Here is a 9,359-nt window from a genome sequence, read left to right as displayed (position 1 = left end):
CCTAACCCTAACGATATAATAAGTACATGTAATTAATTCATATTACTCAGTACTTAAATGTATAATTACACTGTAACATTGTAACAAGAACGCCTTAAAATAAAGTGTGACCGTATTTTCTTGTAAAACACACTCCAATTATAATCTTTGACCTTATCTTCAACTTAAGTTGCTTTGGATAAAAGCATCTGCTAAATGTAAATAAATAAAAAAAAATGTTTTATTTACAGTCTATGCATTTTGCAAACAATATATGTGCATATGCACATGCTCAAATTCAATACTGCCTGCACAGTAAGCAAAAATGAATGGCAAGAGAAAATCTGAAATTTCAACATCAAATGTGAAAAGTAATTCAGTCCTTCTAGACAGCGCAATGTCTTACTGGCCACAAGTTAACTAAGAGTGAGTAAAATTAAGCACTGAATTCACAGCAAATTAAATCACGCCAGGCTGTGACAAAGTGCCACACTGCTGTAACCAATGCTGCTGTTACTGTCTGAGGAGCTGTTTAGACGAGACCATAAAAACACACGGGACAAATCTGAAAACCTCTTGTTATGCATCAGGCGTAACAAGTGTTTTTCTTCACATTCATCTGTCTTCATCTACAGGAAGGAATGCAGTGCATTTACAGCCTACAGCACATTCACTTTGCATCAGTGCAGTGTATTAAAACATGTCAGGAGTTAAATAAGATAAAGTTAATAAAATGTAAGAAGAAATATAAAGGGATAGTTGACCCCGAAAAAAATAAATGCTGACAATGCATTCCCTTGGAAGGTTTAAGTTTAAAATTCATTAACGATGGATTTGTTTCTTACAAACAAACAACTGTTTGCTGCACAAGATGTTAATTGCTGGACTGGATTGGTGTGGATTACTTGTGGATTATTGTGAGATGTTTTTATCAGCTGTTTGGACTCTCATTCTGACGGCACCCATTCACTGCAGAGGATCCATTGGTGAGCAAGTGATGGAATGCTACATCTCCCAAATCTGTTTCATCTAAATTTTGGATGACCTGAGGGTGAATAAATTTGCAGCAAATTTTCATTTTTTTAAATTTGAATTTTTGAAACTATTCCTTTTAAGTAATATAGAATTTTAGGGTGTATTCACACCTGTCTTGTTTGGTTCAGATCTTTTGGGCAGGTGTGAATACCGCAATCGCATTCGGGTGTGGACCAAACAACCGTACCGATACCCAGCTGAAGAGGGTGATCTCAGTCCGGCTCCAAACGAACTCTGGTAACCTTATAGCACACGTGTGGTTTTGTTCATGATTTCAGGTACACTTGCAAAAAAGGCAGCGTGAAAGCGAACCACACCAAACTAAAAAAAAAAAAAAAAATCAACACTGTATTTGGTCCAGACCAAAGCAAGTGAACTAGCAGACTATTGTGGTGTGAATAAACCCTTAAATAAGTATATTGGTGTTACCATGGAACATTTTTGCCAATAACAGAATGAAAGCCAATATGTGGCAGAACACGTTTGAAGGAATTATAAAACCAATACAACAACATCATCATCAACAACAACAGCGCACCTGCAATTAATCACTGTGAACGTACTGTCAAACAGCAAAAATTCTTCCTAACACTCACTCAGAATGAGGTTGAACTTTAGAGAACCAGGAACATACACAAGAACAGGTGCCAGAAGTGTTTGGCACGGGCCAGTCATCTCTGTAGAGGAGTTCATGCTTGCATTTGTGTGTGTGAGCTGGTTCAAATGGAAGTTACTCAAAAACATTCACACTTTGTTATTCTGTGGCATCTTCTGCAGTCAGTTCACATCTGAAGTGACATATACTTTAATAAATAAAGTCTCTTTATTGGCATTGATTGTTGCATCAAGAACATTTAACATCTTATTGCTACCATTCCATTCCACCAAAGGTTGTTTAAACACTCCATGGATGTTGAAAGTTAGGATGTTACAAATTCTTCATGGAAACTTTATTTTAGAGTGTAGTGGGAAAAAAAGTTCTTCAGATTAAATGAATGCTCTTCACACTAAGAAAAAGTAGTCTTTAAACCCACTTTCACTCAACTTTCAGAAATAAAGGTTCTTGCATCAATGGTTCCAAGAAGAACGTTTAATGTCTCTAGAACATTTTCATCCCATGAACGGTGAACCTTTAGTGAAAAAAGGTTGTTTAGATTTTTTAAATGATTTAAAAATGTGGAATTTTGGAACCTTTATTTTTAAGTGTTTGGAATCATTATTTTTATGAGTGTAAGCATTTTGTCTTGTATACTTTCCTCTATATATTTGCTGTTTGCTTAGATGTACAATTGCTTAAAAACACTAAAATGCATCTCTTTAGAAACTGAGAACAAGCATCTCATCCTCCTTTTCCCATAAACAAAAAATAATCGCCAACCATCTTTGGCAATTAAATCCAGAAAGGATTATGGATAAGACCTCCTTTGTGTCTCCTAAAAAGACCTTTAATGATTATTAAAGCAGACAAAGACAAAGATGATGACGCAGTTTACCATACGTCACACACTGATAATATCAGAGTCAGCTATAACCTCGGATTCAGCCCATCGATCTTGGTGTCGCTACTGTCACTCGAGGTCTTCTTATCACCCTTATCGCCATTATCAGACATCTGTGGGCAAAAAGGGCACCATGAAAATAAAAAAAGGACTCATTGGACAGGTCTTCACATACGTATTAGAAGTGTTGATTTGCGGGTTTGAAAATGTCTACTGGTGTTGGCAGTGAGGTACAAAGAAACTGTAAAATTCAGCCTCGCTGGCTGCCAAATGACATTCCTCAGCCCTTGGGTGTTGAAATCAACTTTCAGTTCAAGATCCAACATAAACATTTACCTGTGTGGTAACTGACTGTGAATGAAACGCAAGATCGTCTTCGTGAAGTGCCACTCGAAACAGACTAATCTCCCTCTTCTTTGAGTTTAAAGGGTTCATAACATATGTTCATAAAATGTAATTCCTCATTTATATTACATTTATAGGCCTGCTATACTGTAAAAAGAGCATTTAAAGAAATCAAGCAGCAAAAACGATTCATATTTTAACATGCTCAGATTCAGCATCAAGCTGTTTTTGATGCAACAGCCAGATGTCATTTAAATAAAATGGCTAAAATTTATTTCAAGCATATGATATTTCAAAACAAAACAATAAGATTTTAGACAGAAGGGGAAAATTACGCAGCTGGAGCCACTCAAGAATCAGGATGACGGTCAAATGTGTCATAGACATGTTTATGTTTCATAAGTTTTTTTCTTTGCTTTGTTTTTTTGTCAGAAATTTCAAGCTAAAACAAGTTTAAAACAAACTTTCAAGTCGTAAAGTATGATTTGGCAGTGGTTGCTTCTTGCAAACCCAACAGACAGTAGCTGTTGTGGTAGGCCTGTTAAATGTCTCAATGGTTTTGCCATTGACAATGTTAAAGCTGACAGACGGTTTATTTTCCACACTATTTTGAGGAGTCTACACCTGTCACAATCTATAATTACTGTGTTTAAGTTTGCACACTTGGCTTTGTAGCCAAATGCAACTACAGCCACTCCTACATAGACGAGCAGCCGCATGTGCTAAAACATAAGGGATTTCACCCTGCTTGAACACTATACTTTTTAGCATGCATAGTTAGTATCCATACTTGACCACATTGTGTACACCTGCTTAATCAGTCAACTTGGTATTATAGTCACTCCCATTCTAATGTGGGCACACGGTGAACCCTTCCAAAAACCTGAGGGCAAATAGACATGAAATTCCATCCTGATGCATGCTGAACGTGGCTGTGATGAAGTGAATCAAAGAACTCCAACTTTGAACTGAGGTGAAACTAAACACGACCCTATATGGCAGTTTGCAAAGCAGGAACGTTCTGACCACAGACTGGACTTGGACAAGCTTTAATACTCGGATTACATTTCACCGAATTGCACTCGCATGTGAAGTCCAGGTAAAGACAAATTGCCCACCATGTGGAGTATATATGACACCAAACCAGACTCACACATACGATTACACACCTCGCCTGCTTAAAACTGACAACGAGCATTATTTATTTAACAGAAGATGCTGTGGAAATTTACATGTTCTTCCTTATGCTCACTGCGTGTGCAACAACCTGATACTGATTTGTAAAAGCATCAGGAACTACTGTATTGTCAGAGTGTCATGTACCTTAAAGGGAAAATTCTAGACAGTTTAAGACTCCCTGCCGCTATAGCATGTGCGCTAGCAAGCGAGATTAACTCTTCTGAACCAGCAGTCTCAGGCTCACCTGCATCAGATTATCGGTGTTGCATAAATGCAAAAACAACATTAATGGTGGCTTTTAATGACATTGCTACCAAGGGGACCACCACTACATCGTCCGCATGCTAATTAAATTGCTCTAGGACAGGAAGCTAGACCTCACAGTGGATTGTAATGTTTTTTTTTTAAAATGCATATATTTATAAGCAACATGATTTCTCAACATTTAAAACACGCAAAAAGCAATGAAAACCAACAGAATTCTTTAGAGAGTGCTAAACAACTGCGATTACTGTACTCCTATTAATAGCTAGAGCAAAATCAATATTTCAAAAAGAAACACGCAAGGCGCAGGGAATGTGCAGGGCTTTCTGTGGAGTTCTGCCAGTGCAGATTTCTGGTTACATTACAAATCATGTGAAGCATACACACCCAAAAATAACAAAGGTGCACAATTAAAAAAAATAAAAATACTGATCTACAATGATAAAACACAGAAACAACTCAAGACGAATTGTGCTGTTACCATAAGTTGTTTTAAAGAAACAAAATGGAATTATGTTTGGTATTAATGGTTCTAACAAAACGGTTGATTGAATTATTCATTGAATCACAATGGATGTATTCAAATATGCATACTTCCCAACTATATAATAGACAAAAAAAACGGTATGTAAAAGAAATGTTTGAATTCACAGCAAAACCACTTTCTAAGTGTGCATCCAATGAACACTTTACTATCCCATGAGACCACAGGAGAGAATTTGTGAAAGGCAGCAAAGCAACACAACTGTAGGTCACATGACAATAACAACATGACTAATGTACTACGTCCTGATTACATTTATACTTACTTAAAAGAAGTACATACTCAAGAAGTACAGTTGTGGTCAGAATTATTGACACCCTTGATAAATATGATCAAAGAAGGCTCTGAAAATAAACCTGCGTTTTTTAATACTTTTGATCTTTTATTTAAAAAAAATCACAAAAATCTAACCTTTCATTGAACTAAAACAATTGAAAATGGGGGAAAATCTCATTATGAAATAAATGTTTTTCTCAAATACACGTTGGACACAATTATTGGAGGACATGTGTCTATATCTTCCTAATGCACGGTGAGAAGGAGAGTTTGAGTGGCCAAAGACTCTTCAAGGTCCACAGCTGGAGAATTGTAGTGAAAGGTTGAGTTTTGAGGACAGAAAACCTTAAAAAAAAATGATTTAGCTGCGCTGCTAAACCTGATGCAGATCTGACACGCATCGTATTTTCTCTCAACTCTACCTTTTCTGACCCACTTCAGGTCGGACCCATTGCAGTCTCTACTAATGAGCGGACGAGTTGAATCAGGTGTGTTAGATGAGGGACAGTCCTGGGATGCTCCAGGACAGTTTTGAAAACCATTTCAGAGACATGTTCTTAATGTAACTCATATAAAACATATTACATGCACGCACAGTTTTAAGGCAGCTGTAATCTCCTTTTTAGTAACTTCATATATATATCCCACAGTTGTTCAGAGAACATATTTTCTCTGGCGACCTCACTGTGTTTTGTTTGTAGTTATATGTGTACACACAGGAGAATAAATGTATTCAAGTGAGAGGTCTTGTTATCTTACATATTGAAACGGGCTTGTATCTGAGCATTATGGGAATATACATTTGAATAGTCTGATTCATTTTCTGCCTAATTGCCTTTGAAATATTATATAACATAGTGGCTCTATAGTGTAAGGGTCATAGTGACTTTAATTTCAGACATGGCACTTGACAACAATAAGACTCTTTTGAAACAGGCAAATGGAAAACCCCCACTGCAGGCTCGATGTGATTTCAGTGCCGCTTAACACGGCGAGCTAACATTCCCCAGCGGGCTCTGACCTCCGTGTTATCTGTCTCTTGTGTTGTAGCAGTATTGCTTAACAACTCTCGTATGGTATTTGGCCCTTATCTCAATGGGCAATCTAACCCTGCGGAGAGAGCACTCTGCTCCGCTCTCACAGCAGCCCAGCAGGTAAGCTGAACCCCAGGCCTTGAGTTACGCTGCACTCCCTGGCTCGCTTTTCAGGTCAGTGGTCTGTTCTGTCGGATTGGGCGTACAAAGAGCACAAGGGAGGCCCTGTCTGCAACCCCTCGACGGTTTGGACCCGGCGAGAACTCCCTGGTGTTTGTGTGAACGCCGTGGTTGGGTCTGTTTTAACAGAAACACTTTAAAAGACAAAGCAAGAGGGAAGAGTTGACTGAAAGCAGCGTGGATGCTTAAGAGGCGTCATGTAAAAGGGAGGAGAAGCAGTACGGGACCCAGGGGAAGAGAAACAGACTCCAAAGACTCAACACTTCCACAGGATACACGACAGGGAGAGAGGAGGAAAGACCACCAGTGAACGCCTAAGTGTGAGAACAAAGTAAATAAAATTTGGGAAGCAGGAACTGGGAGGCCCCGTCCACCACAATTTCCACAGCCGAACTGCATCACGACACCGTTTGAGCTGCAATACACTAACTTCAATACGAATGTTATTTATTGACATCTACTTCTGGTTCCATTAAGAACCTTTAACATCCATGGAATCTTTCCATTTCACAAAAGGTTCTTATTGTGGAAAAAGATTTTTCTAGAATGTTCTTCACACTAAGGAAAAAATGGTTCATTTTAGATTGGATCACTGAAAGGTTCTTTGGTTCTTCACGCTTAAAAATAAAGGTTCTTTAGAGTGGAAAAAGGTTCTTTAGAGTTTTCAAATGTCCTTCAATCTGAGAAAAAAGTTCTGTTCATTGACGATTCCATGAAGAACTTCTAAGATCTATGGAAACTTTCCATTCCACAAAAGTTTCTGAAAGGATTTTTAAAATGTTCTTTATGCATGCTTCAATATTCTTCGTCAGGTTCTTTGGGGAACCAAAAATGGTTCTTCTATGGCATTACTGTGAAAACTTCCCTTTTGGTTGTTCAGGTTATTAAAGTTTCTACATGTTAAGTAAATCATGGCTCTTTTTATAACTGTTCACTGAAAGGTTCTTTGGGGAACCAAAAATGGTTCTTCTATGGCGAAACCCCTTTTTTATTTTTAAGAGCGTACAACATGTTTCTGCACATTTTCACTTGTTCAATTGCTGTCTTCGTATTTGTTCATTTGTGTTCGGGGTTGGTTGGGGTGACGGTTACAGTCGGGCAGAAACTCGATCTGACCTGCACCGACAGCAGCGCTCCCTCCTCCCCTTCTCTTTCTTTCAATCTCCCTGATATGTCTCTCCCACCTTCCCCTCTAGCCATGGCTTACATGCGAGGGGCATAGATCAACGCCCTGATGGCCTCGGAGCCAGGTGGGAGACACCCCATCTATCACGAGAAAGTGATTTTTGCGATTCCACAACGGGACTGTAAACAACAGACTCATTGTAGGTGCAGGTGCTGAATGCTGGGACTAAAAGACAAAAGTGGACAAGGAAGGAACGTGTAGAAAAGTACGTGAAACATTAACTTCACCACCTATTGTTTATGTTTGTTCAGCCTTAGTCCATATGTCGAAATAATCACTGCTCCGTGGCCTTATATATGAGTAAATCAAGTTATGTAATGGCTTCGCAGGAATCCTGTATTGAATGCTCAACCAGTATAAAGCGCCCGCACAAGGAAATCAGATCTTTTAACACATAAATCACTCTATACTTCTCAATTACTCATCCATGTAATTCCTAAAATCTCTTTCCGAGTACTGTACATACAAAACGAACGTAGTGCAAATAGACCATCACACTTGTAAATGCACGTATATAAATATTTAATTTGGCAACAGGTTCGCTTTTGCACGGGCCGCATAATTTATTGGTTACGTAAAGATACTCAAATAGCCGCTGTTTTGATACACTCGGTTACAGAGCTGTCTACGCAGAGATTTACTCAAAAGGTTCCCCGTCATTGAACAAAATAAAAAGCCTACTTTCAACAGGGAACTCCTTAAACCAACCACAGGTGCCGGCATTGTTCTTACTCCATTGTCTCTTTGTGTGACACTATTTGAAAGGCAGCAGTAGCTGTGTATGCTGAGGTTAGTAGAACCCGCTGTGTGCCAGTAAGGTGTGCCCTGCATTCCTCTCAAACAAAACACATACACACACCACCTGGCCCAACCTGAGCGCTACCGATTCACTCGTTTGTAAAACATTTAGTACAACTTTAAAGCTGAGTCAGTCTTGGGCAGCATGAGAAGAAGGAGCATTGGCTCTTGAGTACCTGTTGATGGATAATAAGAGCTCTGGAATCTCTGGATAGGTTGAATCATCATTAATTGTCTGAAGCGTCTTCAGATGCATCACTGCAGGGAATAACTTTAAAGAGAAAAATCATAATCGAAATATGAAAACAATGAAAAAGGATTTTTAAAATGAAATGATGTTTGTAAGCATGGTGCTTCAATATGGCCGAGACATAAAATTTAAAGCAATCCAAATAATAGAACATATGAAAGACAGTATGAAATGCATATTATTTATAGAGAGAGATTTTTCAATAAAAACAGAAATTGCATTAAATGGACAAGCCTGACACAGGAAATTAATATAATATGGTACTGAAAAATGTCAGAAAATTAAGAAGGTGGATTGCAACCCCATTTGCTGCCACTTGTGGGACACAAATTATTCAATTCAGCCACACAGTTGAAACTATTCCTGTTACACTTGCACAAAATATTGTCAGTGCTGTGTCATTTCATAGAAACTGAGCTTGCAGTGGTCACACCATTTGTGATTGCCAAATGGAAACTGGTTAATATTATTAACATCCAGTTCTGGTTCTATTGTTGAGACTTTACGTGTTGAATTCCTTGAATGAAAATGAAGTGTTCCTGAAAGGCTGTAAATAGCAGTGACAAGATGAATTTCCGGTCTTTTTGATAGCATCAATGTTCCATCAATGATATCTTCCTCTTGGACTGGTTTAAAAGAAGATGACTTCATTTGTGAAATATCCCTAATATGCCCTTTTTCAGTAACTGATGACTTCAGTTGATTTTCACAAGTTAGCTTCCTGATTGGGTGAAGACTGAGGAACTTCTACAACCGATTGTGTCATGATTATGTGCGTTGACAGAGACCA

The sequence above is a fragment of the Barbus barbus genome (genome assembly GCF_936440315.1).
Source record: "Barbus barbus genome assembly, chromosome: 39".
NCBI lineage: Eukaryota > Metazoa > Chordata > Actinopteri > Cypriniformes > Cyprinidae > Barbus > Barbus barbus.
This window is presented reverse-complemented; position numbering follows the sequence as displayed.